The sequence below is a fragment of the Sapajus apella genome, unplaced genomic scaffold (genome assembly GCF_009761245.1).
Source record: "Sapajus apella isolate SASKATOON/1434 unplaced genomic scaffold, GSC_monkey_1.0 scaffold48, whole genome shotgun sequence".
In the NCBI taxonomy this organism is placed as follows: domain Eukaryota; kingdom Metazoa; phylum Chordata; class Mammalia; order Primates; family Cebidae; genus Sapajus; species Sapajus apella.
Window position 1 is genome coordinate 6,305,039 of NW_022436988.1, and position 13,797 is coordinate 6,318,835.

General features: G+C 46.8%; 1 pseudogene; it reads left to right on the forward strand.

Moving 5' to 3' along the window:
- Positions 1–9,622, forward strand: part of LOC116525420 — a 15,996-nt pseudogene extending 6,374 nt beyond the window's left edge.
- Positions 9,623–13,797: the final 4,175 nt, after the last annotated feature.

A 13,797-nucleotide genomic window follows, 5' to 3' on the forward strand; every position in this document is an offset into this window, starting at 1 on the left:
TGGAGCATCCCACTCTTGCCCAGAGGGTGGAGCATCCCACTCTTGCCTCAGCAGCATGTAGTCCCTTGACGCAGAGAAACAGCCCCAATCCCAACCCAGGTGCAGAGCTTCAGACAACCAGAAGGAGTACAACAGTCTACATTTTTCTTAACTATGTCAAACAAATAGGACCTTGAGTCCATTTTGAGAGCCAGGCCTTTAACTCCAGTCTGAAGTAATTCATCCAGAAAATTTCTTTTTCTTCTCCTCCTTCTTCTGCTTTTGAGACAGGGTCTTGCTCTGGAGTGCAGCAGCATGATCACAGCTCACTGCAGCCTTGACCTCCTGGGCTCTAGTGACCCTCTCACCTCAGCCTCCTGAGCCACTGGGATCACAGGTACAGGTCACCACACCTGGATAATTCTTTAAAACTTTTTGTAGAGGCCGGGCATGGTGGCTCACGCCTGTAATCCCAGCACTTTGGGAGACCGAGGCCGGTGGATCACAAGGTCAAGAGATTGAGATCATCCTGGTCAAAAATGGTGAAATCCCGTCTCTACTAAAAATATTTTTAAAAAATTAGCTGGGCAGGGTGGCACATGCCTGTAGTCCCAGCTACTTGGGAGGCTGAGGCAGGGTAATCACTTGAACCCTGGAGGTGGAGGTTGCAGCCTGGGCGACAGAGCAAGACTCTGTCTTAATAATAATAATAGTAAAAGCAAGACACCAATTTACAGAGACATAAGCTATCCTGGTCCCCTTTCTACCATGGAGAGCAAAGCTGAGCCACTGAAAACATCTTTGCGCCCTTGTGGGCCTGGGGCCAGCTTCAGAGGCATCCACAGGAACAGGCTTCCCCAGCCAGCCTGCACCCGCCAGCTCTGTGCCTTCCCCAAGGGCCTGCCCCTTAACACCCAAAGTCCTCTCCTTTTGTCTGGTGGCTTCTCTAAAGATGTACTGTTCTCTGTGGAAGACGTGACATGAGCTGGGATTCAAAGCCACTTCTTGGAGAGCCAGGCACTCCCTGGGCGTCTCCTGTGAGCACAGGAAATGTGTGTGTTGACAAACCTGTGTTTCTCTTGGTTTTGGGGATGTTGTTATTGTTGAGACAGGGTGTCGCTTTGTTTTTCTCTTGCTTTATTGGTTTTTGTTTCTTTGAGATGGAGTCTTGCTCTGTTGCCCAGGCTGGAGTGCAATAGTACAATCTCACTGCAACCTCCGCCTCCTAGAGCTGATCCACCTGCCTCAGGAGCAGCAGGGATTACAGGCATGCACCACCACACTCAGCTAATTTTTGTGTTTTTAGTAGAGATGTGGTTTCACCATGTTGACCCGGCTGGTTTCAAACTCCCAACCTCAAGTGATCCGCCCACCTCAGCCTCCCAAAGTGCTGGGATTACAGGTGTGAGCCACTGCACACTGCCTTGTCTTTCTCTTGTTAATCTGTCTTCTTATGCCAGAAGGCCAGCTCAGCCAAGAATTTATGAGAGGTAAAGGAAAAAAATGTTTTTTCTTCCCCTACAACAGCTATGCTGAATTCCATCGTATTAAACAGAGACCACGTTCCTCCAGGAAAGCGTCACATTTGGAAGTCGAGTATTAAAACCACAGCCAGGCAGCTCCTGGCCCTAAAGCCGGAGGCCGAGCCGAAACCGAAGCGCCTGCAGGGTTTTCCATCCATGTTCCTTTACCACCTGTTCATCAATCTTGTCTCTGCAACAAAGTCAAGGTTGTTTTTCTGGGAGGGGAAATACAAAAAAGGAAGACAATTTTATCCACTTTTTTTTTTTCCAAAGTCTTCATCTCTGCTCACTGAGACCTGACGTGGCAGCCACCACCAGCCTCCCAGGCAGGAAAGCCACTCGCCAGAGGGCCACTGTGGGAATTTTAAAAGTTCCTTTTTAAAGTTTCCTTTCTTGTTAAAGAATAAGTGTGCTAAGAAATTGTTAAGCCCTATCCTACGTAGCTGTTAGACATGCCATGCTTACAGGCACGTAGTACATTCTATGTTCTTGTACTTTAACCAAGATATCTGTGCTGGACGTGCTCACAGGCATGTCCCAGCTCTCCATTGCTTTTACCTGTTTAGAAAAGTTTTAAGTTATTAGCCAATCGGGTTTTAGTTTAAATTGTGAGGTCTGGCTCCAGCCAAGGGAGATCAGACACAGCAGTAGAGAAGACCCCAAATGCGTAAGGGATAAATTTGTGTGTTTTCCTTTGTTCATTGTACTCTCGTGGCAAGATGGCTAGCGAGGGTACCCTTCCTGCAGTCCAGGAAGTTAAAAGTGCGTTGCTAAAAAATCCTTTGTCTCAGTGCTAATTTTTTTTTTTTTTTTGAGACGGAGTTTCGCTTTTGTTACCCAGGCTGGAGTGCAATGGCGATCTCGGCTCACCGCAACCTCCGCCTCCTGGGTTCAGGCAATTCTCCTGCCTCAGCCTCCTGCACCTCTCACAACGCCCTGCTTCTGAGTCAGCAGGGTTTTTTTGTTTTGGTTTGGTTTTTGGTTTTTGTTTTCTGAGACAGAGTCTTACTCTTTCACCAAGGCTGGAGTGCAGGGGCACAATCTCAGCTCACTGCAACCTCTGCCTCCCAGGTACAAGCGATTCTCCTATCTCAGCCTCCCGAGTAGCTGGGATTACAGGTGCCTGCCACCACATCTTGCTAATTTTTGTATTTTTAGTAGAGATTGGGTTTTGCCATGTTGGCCAGGTTGGTCTCAAATTCTCGACCTCTCGTGATCTGCCTGCCTCAGCCACCCAAAGTGCTAGGATTAAAGGCATGAGCCACCACACCAGGCCTAGGGTGAGCAGTTTTTGGTCTTGTTCTTTTTTGTAGTGAGGAATCAGTTGGGGCTTTTTGAAGCTTATAACAATGAAAGTAGCCGGGCGCAGTGGCTCAAGCCTGTAATCCCAGCACTTTGGGAGGCCGAGGCGGGTGGATCACGAGGTCAAGAGATCGAGACTATCCTGGTCAACATGGTGAAACCCCGTTTCTACTAAAAATACAAAAAAACATTAGCTGGGCATGGTGGCGCGTGCCTGTAATCCCAGCGACTCAGGAGGCTGAGGCAGGAGAATTGCCTGAACCCAGGTGGCGGAGGTTGCGGTGAGCCGGGATAGCACCATTGCACTCCAGCCTGGGTAACAAGAGCGAGACTCCATCTCAAAAAAAAAAAAAAAAAAACAATGAAAGTAGGCAAAGGGTGTAAAAGGTGCTCCTGGCATTGTAAAGATCGAGAAAGATTAAGAAGCAGGACAGATGTTTGTGTTAGTAATGTTAGAGGCATTTCAACCAGAGTGACTCCATCTTGAATAGGGACTGGGTAAAATAAGGCTGAGACCTGCTGGGCTGCATTCTTAGGAGGTCAGATATTCTTAGTCACAGGATGAGATAGGAGATCACAGGATACACGTCACACCGGGTGTAGTGGCTCACGCCTGTAGCAGTTTGGGAGGCCGAGACGGGTGGATCACCTGAGGTGATCAGGAGTTCAAGATCAGCCTAGCCAACATGGTGAAGCCCCATCTTTACTGAAAATACAAAAATTAGCCAGACGAGGTGGTGCACGCCTGTAATCCCAGCTACTTGGGAAGCTGAGGCTGGAGAAAAGCTTGTACTGGGGAGGTGGAGGTTGCAGTGAGCTGAGATTGCATCACTGCACTCCAGACCAAGTGACAGAGTGAGACTCCGCCTGAAAAAAAAAAGATACAGGTCGCAAAGACCCTGCTGGTGAAACAGAATGCAGTAAAGAAGTCAGCCAAAACCAAGACGGCAACAAAAGTAACCTCTTGTAGTCCTCACTGCTCATTATATACTAATTATAATCCATTAGCATGCTAAAAGACATTCCCACCAGTGCCATGACCACTTAGAAATGCCATGGCAACGTCCGGAAGTTACCTTATATGGTCTAAAAGTGGGAGGAACCCTCAGGTCCAAAAAATCTCCACCCCTTTCCTGGAAAGCCTGAATAATTCACCCCTCGTTTAGCATATGATCAAGAAATAACCATAAAAACAGCCACCCAGCAGCTCTTGGGGCTGCTCTGCCTATGCAGTAGCCATTCTTTTTGTTTTTTTAGACGGAGTCTCGCTCTGTTGCCAAGGCTAGAGTGTGCAGTGGTGCCATCTCGGCACACTGTAACCTTCTCCCGGGTTCAAGCAATTCTCCTGCCTCAGCCTCCCGAGTAGCTGGGACTACAGGCACCTATCACCACGTCCAGCTATTTTTTTTTTTACGTTTTAGTAGAGACAGGGTTTCACCATTTTAGCCAGGATGGTCTCGATCTCCTGACCTTGTGATCCGCCCGCCTCGGCCTCCCCAAGTGCTGAGATTACAGGTGTGAGCCACCGAATCCGGCCAGGAATAGCTATTCTTTTTTTTCCTTACTTCTTTAATAAACTTGCTTCCACTTTACTCTAGAATCACCCTAAATGATTTATTCCATGAGATCCCAGAACCCTCTCTTGGGGCCTGGATCGGGACCCCTTTCCGATGGCAGTAATGGAAGGCCTAAAGTGTACTCAGAGGATAGTGTTGCATTCGTGCTGGTCTCCATGGCAGTCCTCACATGTCCTGTTGACTGTATTTATTTATTTATTTTTTGAGAGAGGGTCTTACCCTGTCACCCAGGCTGGAGTGCAGTGGCGCGATGATGGATCTCTGGAGCCTCGAACTCCTGGGCTCAAACGATCCTCCCACCTTAGCTTCCTGCATATGTGCCACCACACCCAGCTCATTTTTTTTCTCTCTTTTTGGTAGAGACAGGGCCTCATGATGTCACCTAGGCTGGTCTTGTAATCTTGGGCTCAAGCCATCAGCCAACCTCAGCCTCCCAAAGTACTGGGATTTCAGGCCTGAGCCACTGTGTCCGGCCTTGACTGGTATTTAAAGGAAAGCTTAAAGTCAAACATTGTGTTCACAGAAGGAGAAACGTGCACCTTTCTAAGCATTAGGAGTTATACTTGCTACGAAATCATCTGCAAATTGGTTTATTTAAAAACATGGCATTTTCTAGATTATTACATACTAGGTGGGCACAAAGAATAGTTCTGTGCTGACACCTGCTAACTGGGAACCAGAGGCATCACCCTGACCCCTTCACACACACACACACACACACACACACACACACACACACACACAGGCACACATCAGCTTTCTTTTTTTTTTTTGTTTTTCTCTTTCGTTTTTTAGACGGAGTTTCACTCTTGTTACCCAAGCTGGAGTGCAATGGCGCGATCTCGGCTCACCGCAACCTCCGCCTCCTGGGTTCAGGCAATTCTCCTGCCTCAGCCTCCTCAGTAGCTGGGATTACAGGCATGCGCCACCATGCCCAGCTAATGTTTTTGTATTTTTAGTAGAGACGGGGTTTCACCATGTTGACCAGGATGGTCTTGATCTCTTGACCTCGTGATCCACCCGCCTCGGCCTCCCAAAGTGCTGGGATTACAGGCTTGAGCCACCGCACCCGGCCTACATCAGCTTTCTTAAGATCTCAAGGCAGGTTTGGGTGTGGTGGCTCATGCCTGTAATCCTAGCACTTTGGGAGGCCAAGGCAGACGGATTCCTTGAGCTCAGGAGTTCAAGACCAGCCTGGGCAACATGGCGAAACCCCATCTCTACTAAAAATACAAAAATTAGCCAGGCATGGTGGTGCACGCCTATAGTCCTAGCTACTCAGGAGGCTGAGGTGGGAGGATAGCTTGAGCCCAGGAGTTCAAGGCTGCAGCGAGCTATCATCACAGTGCCACTGTACTCCAGCCTGGGTGACAGAGTAAGATCCTGTTCCCCCAGTTCCCCCCAAAAAAACTCAAGGCAAATAGCACACCCAGGGTGATGCCTGACATGGTCTCTACCCTTAGCTGAGCTCGAGGGCAGGAAGAAACAGGGTCTGCATGCCCTGCCATTTCGCATAGGCACAGCACCCCTGAGCGTAGAAGGATGTGAAAGACGAACTCAGTCAAACACAGTCAGAGCCAGGTATGGGTGGAGGATCCTCTCTTACAGGTGCATCGTACTTGTCTTACCTTGCTCATTGTTTCAGGGATGTCAGGCAATGAGTATCACTGCATCAGAGTCGAGGGCTGGTGAAATCAGAACCACGGCAGGTGATAACATTTGGGTCCAGAAGAGAGGCTTGGCAAGAAAGGTGTTTGGGCCAAGGGAATAGGCAGGTTTCTTATTTAGGCAAATGCCATTTAGTCAACCAGAGCAGAATCATTCGTCACAGTGCTTGGCTGGGGGTGGAGACACACATCACTTCTGGCTGGGGGCATTTCTGAATTGATAAATATACCCATGCATCTCACAGGAACCTCTTCTTCTTGCCAAATTGCCCTCCAGCCTCTAATGTTAGAAACGAGAGAGTCTAATGTTAAGCTAATTCTCTCTCCCTTTTAAGGAAATGCTCCTGCCCTTGGAAGCTTGCAACATTTCCTCTTTCATTTCTTTCTTTCTTTTTTTTCTTTTTTTGAGATGGAGTCTCCTTCTTGTTGCCCAGGCTGGAGTACAGTGGTGCGATCTTGGCTCACTGCAACCTCCACCTCCCGGTTCAAGCAATTCTCCTGCCTCAGCCTCCCAAGTAGCTGGAATTACAGGCACCCGCCACCATGCCTAGCTAATTTTTGTATTTTTAGTAGAGACATGGTTTCACCATGTTGGTCAGGCTGGTCTCGAACTCCTGACCTCAGGTGATACTCCCGCCTTGGCCTCCCAGAATGCTGGGATTATAGGGGTGAGCCACCGCGGCCGGCAAGGACACTTATTATTGTTCTATTAAAGTTCCCATCTGGTCCTTTCCTCATTCTCCTTTAGCAGGGGCAGTTCTGGGTGTCTCCCTTCCTTTGGTTGTGCAGTCCGCCTAAATTAGCCATTCTCTTTTAACCTGCTTAAAGCTTTGTATTTCCTCAGCAACCAGGTCTGGCGTCTATAGTTTTTCAAGAAGTGAAGTGTGTCTGGGCACGGTAGCTCACGCCTGTAATCTCGCATTTTGGGAGGCTGAGGCAGGCAGACCACTTGAGCCCATGAGTTTGAGACCAGCCTGGACAACATGGTGAAACCCCAACTCTACAAAAAAAAATACAAAAAAACTAGCTGAGTGTGGTGGTGCACACCTGTAGTCCCAGCTACTCAGGAGGCTAAGGCGGGAGGATGACTGAGCCTGGGAGGTCGAGGTGAGTGAACATTGATGGCACCACTGCATTCCAGCCTGGGCGACAGAGTAAGAGCTTGCTTAAAAAAAAAAAAAAAAAAAAAAAGAAGTGATGTAAGAAATAATGGCTTCCACCTTTTTCTGGGTAAGGAATGAAGAAATAGCACGTCATGAGGCCCCCGTCAGAGCCCAGGAAGAAAGTGGTACCAATCCTGGGGCTCCCCAGGTGTAAGCAGCAGCTTTACCCAAAAGACAAGGCCCCAGCTAAAGGATTCTGGGGGATGGCGGCTGGAGCAGGCATCCCCGATTCTGTCCCCACAACTGCCTCTCTGAAGTAACACAGCAGCCAGGAAGGCAATCACACAGGACTTGGCAAGTACATCTGAGATCGATCCAGGACTCCCTGGGGAAAGCAGCAGGTGAAGACTTGTTTTGTTTTGGTGCTCAGGTGGGAGATTGTCACTAGGGACCAGCAGCAAAAAGGAGAGCTTGCCTGGTCTTGCCTTCTGGGGGAAAGTGCAGCCTCTGGGGGTTTCCCAAGCGGGCTCAGGCTGAGTAGATTGGAGGTTGGGGAGGGACCCGCAGTTTCAGAGTGCCAGCTGGAGGTCATGGGGTGGCACTGCCCTCACCACACACCCATGCCGACACGCACATAAAATCTCAGTTATGTCCTCTGTTTTTTTGTTTTTTGAGACAGAGTTTTGCATTTTCTTGCCTAGCCTGGAGTGTTAATGGTGCAATCTAAGCTCACCACAACCTCCGCCCCCTGAGTTCAAGCGATTCTCTTGCCTCAGCCTCCTGAGTAGCTGGGATTACAGGCATGCGCCACCATGCCTGGCTAAGTTTGTATTTGTAGTAGAGACAGGGTTTCTCCATGTTGGTCAGGCTGGTCTCGAACTCCTGACCTCAGGCAATCTACCCACCTCGGCCTCCCGAAGAGCTAGGATTACAGACGTGAGTCACCTCCCCCAGCCTACATCCTCTGTTTTTTAATCCAGTTCTCAGTGCTTGCTTAGGGTATAAATTTGACTTCAAATAAGTGGTCATGTGACTAGACAGTGACTACATCCAAGACCTCACCACTGGAACTGTCCATTTGGGACATCAACATTGTATTGCTGCCACCAGGGATCTGCCACCAGCCCAGTGGACCCTTAATCTCTTCATGCACAGTTGTAAGAAACTCAGGCCCGGCGCGGTGGCTCACACCTGTAATCCCAGCACTTTGGGAGGCTGAGGCGGGTGGATCACGAGGTCAAGAGATCGAGACCATCCTGGCCAACATGGTGAAACCCCGTCTCTACTAAAAATACAAAAAAATTATCTGGGCATGGTGGCACACGCCTGTAGTCCCAGCCACTCGGGAGGCTGAGGCAGGAGAATTGCTTGAACCCGGGAGGCAGAGGTTGCAGTGAGCCAAGGTCGCGCCACAGCACTCCAGCCTGGTGCCTGGTGACGGAATGAGACTCTGTCTCAAAAAAAAAAAAAAAAAAAGGAAAAAAGAAACTCTGTTTATCCCTGCATCTCTGTATCAATCTCTCTAGATTCAAAGTCCCAGGAGCATCCAGGTGGCAGGCTCTGCCTTGCGCTTGTGTTCTGGCTGCCATGAGCAGGGAGAGGGCCATCACCCCTTCCGCTTCCCTGGCAGGAGGGGGACCCTTCCCTCTCTGTATTCAACAATTGCAAACGTCATCATGTTGTGCGGCCGTCACCACTGTCTCCAGAACTCTTTGATCATGCACAACAGAAACCTCGTATGCATTCAACACTAGGCCAGGCACAGTGTCTCACGCCTATAATTCCAGCACTTTGGGAAACTGAGGCAGGTGGATCACTTGAGCCTGGCCAACATGGTAAAACCCCATCTCTACAAAAAATACAAAAAAATTAGCCAGGCATGGTGGTGTGCGCTTGTGGTCTCAGCTACTCCTTGGGAGGCCGAGGTGCGAGGATCACTTGAGCCTGGGAGCTTGAGGCTGCAGTGAGCTGTGGTCGTGCCCCTGCATTCCAGCCTGGAGGACAACAGAGCAAGAGCCCATCACTAAAAAAAAAATTTTTAAATAAAAAAATACATAAATTTAAAAGTGAATTTAGCAAGATCTTACTACCCAGATAGTTAAATAAACCATTGCATTTCTATATGCCAGCAATGAAAAATAAGAAAATAAAATTTTAAAAACAAGGTTGTTTACAATAACATCAAAAAGCACCAAACAGAGGGTGGGTGGAGGCGCGGAACTGTTCCCACGGCTGCCCAGCTGGAGCCCCGGCGAGCCCTCCGAAGGGAAGGTAGAATTAGAAGATCATGAGATGATGGAGTAGAAGGATTTATCTTGGTGACTTTGGGATACTGGTTCCATTGTAGGTGTAATTATGCAAAGCAAAGAATCCAGGAAACAATTGCCAGAGAAGGAATGAAAAATAAGATATGTGAAAGTACCCACCTCGATCCTGAAAGAAAACAAACCAATGGCAACAGCAGCAATTGAACAATCCTGAGCATAGGCCGGGTGTGGTGGCTCACGCCTGTAGTCCAAGCACTTTGGAGGCCAAGGCGGGCGGATCACCTGAGGTCGGGAGTTCAAGATCAGCCTGACCAACATGGTGAAACCCCATCTTAAAAAAAAAAAAAAAAAAAAATCCTGAGCATAGAAAACCAGTCCCCTGAGGTCAGCGTGAACAAAGCTAAGATCAACCACAGAAAACATTTTATCTACAATAAGTTCTTAATCAAGTAAATAAAGTATGTTTAAGTTGTTAAAAAAAAAAAAAAGCACCAATGCCTGGGAATACATTTACAGAAAAATGATCAAAATTGTATACTGAAAACTAGGAAATATTATTGAGAAATTAAAGAACACAAATACATGGAACTGTATACAATGTTTCTAGATATCTCGTTCACCCAAATTAATCTGTACTGTGACCTAACCAAATCCCAACAGGATTTTTCTAGAAATAAGCTGATTCTAAAACACTTGGAAATGCAAAAGGCCCAGAATAGCCAAGGCAATACTGAAGAAATCCCACAAAGCTAGAGGCCTTACCTCACCAGATATCCAGATGTTGACATAGCCACAGTAATGAAGGCAACGTGGTATTTACACAATGATACACTGACCCAAGGAAAGCAGTAGTGTCCAGACAAGATGAAGAAAACCAAGAGAATGGACCCCAGAAGAACTACCCTGAAAGAATAACTAAGGGAAGTTGTTCGAACAGGAAGGAAATGAAAGAAGAAAACATGGAACGCGGGGAATAAAGAAAACAATGGAGCCGGGCACGGGGGCTCACGCCTGGAATCCCAGAACTTTGGGAAGCCAAGGCGGGTGGATCACTTGAGGCCAGGAGTTTGAGACCAGCCTGGCCAACAGGGTGAAACCCTGTCTCTACTAAAAATACAAAACTTAGCCAGGCATGGTGGCACGCACCTGCAATCCCAGCTACTTGGGAGGTTGAGGTAAAAGAATCGCTTGAACCCGGAAGGCGGAGGTTACAGTAAGCTGAGATCCTGCCACTGCACTCCAGCCTGGGTAACAGAGTGACCCCGTCTCAAACAAACAAACAAAAAAACAAAAACAGAAGGCTAAAAATAAAAGAACCCACAGGAAGGCAGGAGAAAAAGGTGGTGGTGGGGCTGGTGGAGGGTGGGGCGAAGAAATAGCAAGCCAAGCAAAGAGGAATGCAGAAGCAGAAATGGGGCCAGAGAGCAGCAGGCACAGGTGGGGCCTGCAAGACGGTAGGTGAAGCTGCTGCAGAAACTATAAGGCAGGGCTCTCACGAGAGCAGCAGCCAGGTCCGGCTCACTGGGAGCCTTGAATGAGAGGCATCGGATTTTGGGTTTATTTTCTAGATGCCGGGCCTGAAGACAAAATTCGACTTGTGAATTCCCAGTAAGAATTTTGTTTTTCAAAGTCGGTAGTCCCCAGCTACTCTCCTGCTATTTCATCTGCCCACAGTCGGCCACTTTCAAATCTTCCAGCTGAGCCTTTGGCATTTACCTCCATACCTGTAAATTACATGCATGCATTCATAATTATGCTTTAGATTTTAGGCGTTATCTCCTGATGTCTCCCAGGGAAGATGAGGATCCGGCTCCTATCCTGCCCTACTTTCCCACACATGTGAACATCTCCTGCACACGTTTTTCCTCTGCTCTCACGCAACAACAATCAACACAGAAGACTTCCGTGACCAGATGTGTGCAGATCTCTTCCCACCAACAAGCAAGCAATCAGTTCTGCAGCGGACTCCAGCTGGGTGTCCTCTAATTCAGTTCACTTCCGAGGCCATCTGCCTGGAGACAGCATCAGAGCATGGGTAGAGCGCTCAGTCCCACAAGACTGCTCCCTCCCCACTTCCAATGCCTATCGCAGCCCCCAGGGGTTGTATCACCTGTGCTACTGACTAACTGGCTATAAATCTGGGTTGCCATGACTCGCTCTTCAAAGCTCAATTAAGTTGCTAGAGCAGCTCACTGAGGCAGGAAACACTTATGTTTACCAGTTTATTATAAAGGATGTTACAACGGATACAGATAAAGACATGCACAAGGTGAGGGATGAGGGAAGGGGCGTGGAGCTTCCGTGTCCTTCCTGGCACACCACCTTCCCAGAACCTCCACATGTCCGCTATCCAGAAGCTCCCCGAACTCTGTCCTCTTGGGCATGATTAACAACCATGTAGAAATGAGATTAAACAAACATGGTTTGGCTGGGCACAGTGGCTCACACCTGTAATCCCAGCACTTTGGGGGGCCAAGGCAGGTGGATCACCTGAGGTAGGGAGTTTGAAACCAGCCTGGCCAATATGGTGAAGCCCCATCTCTACTAAAACTACAAAAATAGCCAGGTATGATGGCTTGCACCTGTAATCCCAGCTACTTGGGAAGCTGAGGCAAGAGAATTGCTTGAACCTGAGAGGCAGAAGTTGCAGTGAGCGGAGATCGCGCCACTGCACTCCAGCCTGGGCAACAAGAGGGAAACTTCGTCTCCAAAAATAAAGCATTTTCTCATTTATAATAAAATAACATTTTTTTCAAAATGTTGACATTTTCAAGAAGTTAAAAGAAAATCTTCCCATGAATGAGTCTATAGAAAAAAATTAGAAAGAAGCTTTTTAAACCCTGAAAAGCAGTAAGCTCTAATTGTGTGAACCACAAGTGTTAATAATCCATTTTCTGACTGATCTAGAATATCCCTTTCATATTCAAAATTAAGTCATCAGCTGTATTTTCTTTTTCCAAACTCAGTTTCTACTCAGTTCAATTCAATGCATAAATTTTTTTATAAACTCTTGAAATACAACTGAAACAATTTTCATCATTGCTTTTTTCATAAAATAATTAATCATCTAAAAATGGTTTTGATTGAAATGACAAAACCAGCCTCTGGTACATAATTAGAAGGTCTAGCACATTTTGATTAGAAACTTACTTGACATTCATGCCATTTCAGATACTGAGAAATAAATTGATTTTAGTAAAAATATGTTTTTACAAAATGCTAACACATGGTTGTTTTAGAACCTAGAGTACTTGAGGTTTCAATCTCTTGGTTTTGCAAATCCATAATCCATAGTCCATCTTATGTGAAAAGCATGTATATATACTTTTAAAGACTTTGATTCAAGTTAATGATTATAGTTTAAAAATATCTACTGAAGCATATTTCACCTAAAAAGAAAACTTTAGGTTTTTATTAGAGAAAATTTCAAACATATACAAAAGTAGGGAGAATATTGCAATGAATACCGTTTTTTATAATTACAGAATTTCTTTTACCAGAGTTTTTTTGTCTCATGTGTATTTGAATTACCATCTTCTTTCAGCTGAAGATTCCTTTAGTATGTCTTGTATGTTTGCTAGCAATAATTGATTTTACTTTTTGGTTACTTAGAAGTGTCTGGGCACATGCCACCATGCCTGGCTATTTTTTGTATTTTTAGTAGAGACAGGGTTTTGCGATGTTGATCAGGCTGGTCTCGAACTTCTTACCTCAGGTGATCTGTTTGCCTTGGCTTCCCAAAATACTGGGATTACAGGCAGGAGCCATCGTGCTCAGCCTAGTAGATTTTCTCAGATAGATGTTTGTTCATTTGCTGTATGCCCTTAAGATCATTTCCACAGACTTGAAGTGGTTGTCCTTCTATACTTTCTCTCCATTTCACTGGAAAGTGGGGCTGCAGAGTTCCTCATGCTGGAAGTCCTGATCTCTTGCAATGTTTTGTTTTTGAGACAGTCTCACTCTGTTGCCCAGGCTGGAGTGCGGTGCACAGACTCGGCTCACTGCAATCTCTGCCTCCCAGGTTCAAGCAATTCTCCTGCCTCAGTCTCCTGAGTAGCTGGGATTACAGGCGCATGCCACCAGGCCCAGCTAATTTTTGTATTTTTAGTAGAGACAAAGGTTTCACCATGTTGGCCAAGCTGGTCTCAAACTCCTGACCTCAGGTTATCCTCCCGCCTCGGCCTCCCAAAGTGCTGGGATTACAAGCATGAGACACCGTGCCTGGCCTGCTTGTTTCTTTCCTTTTCTTATTGATACATAATATAATATTTGTGCATAGTTATGGGGTACATATGACATTTTGTTACATGCATAAGATGTGTTTCTCCATTTCTTTTTATGGTTGTATTTGAAATGCCTAAGGACATTTTTTTTAAGTT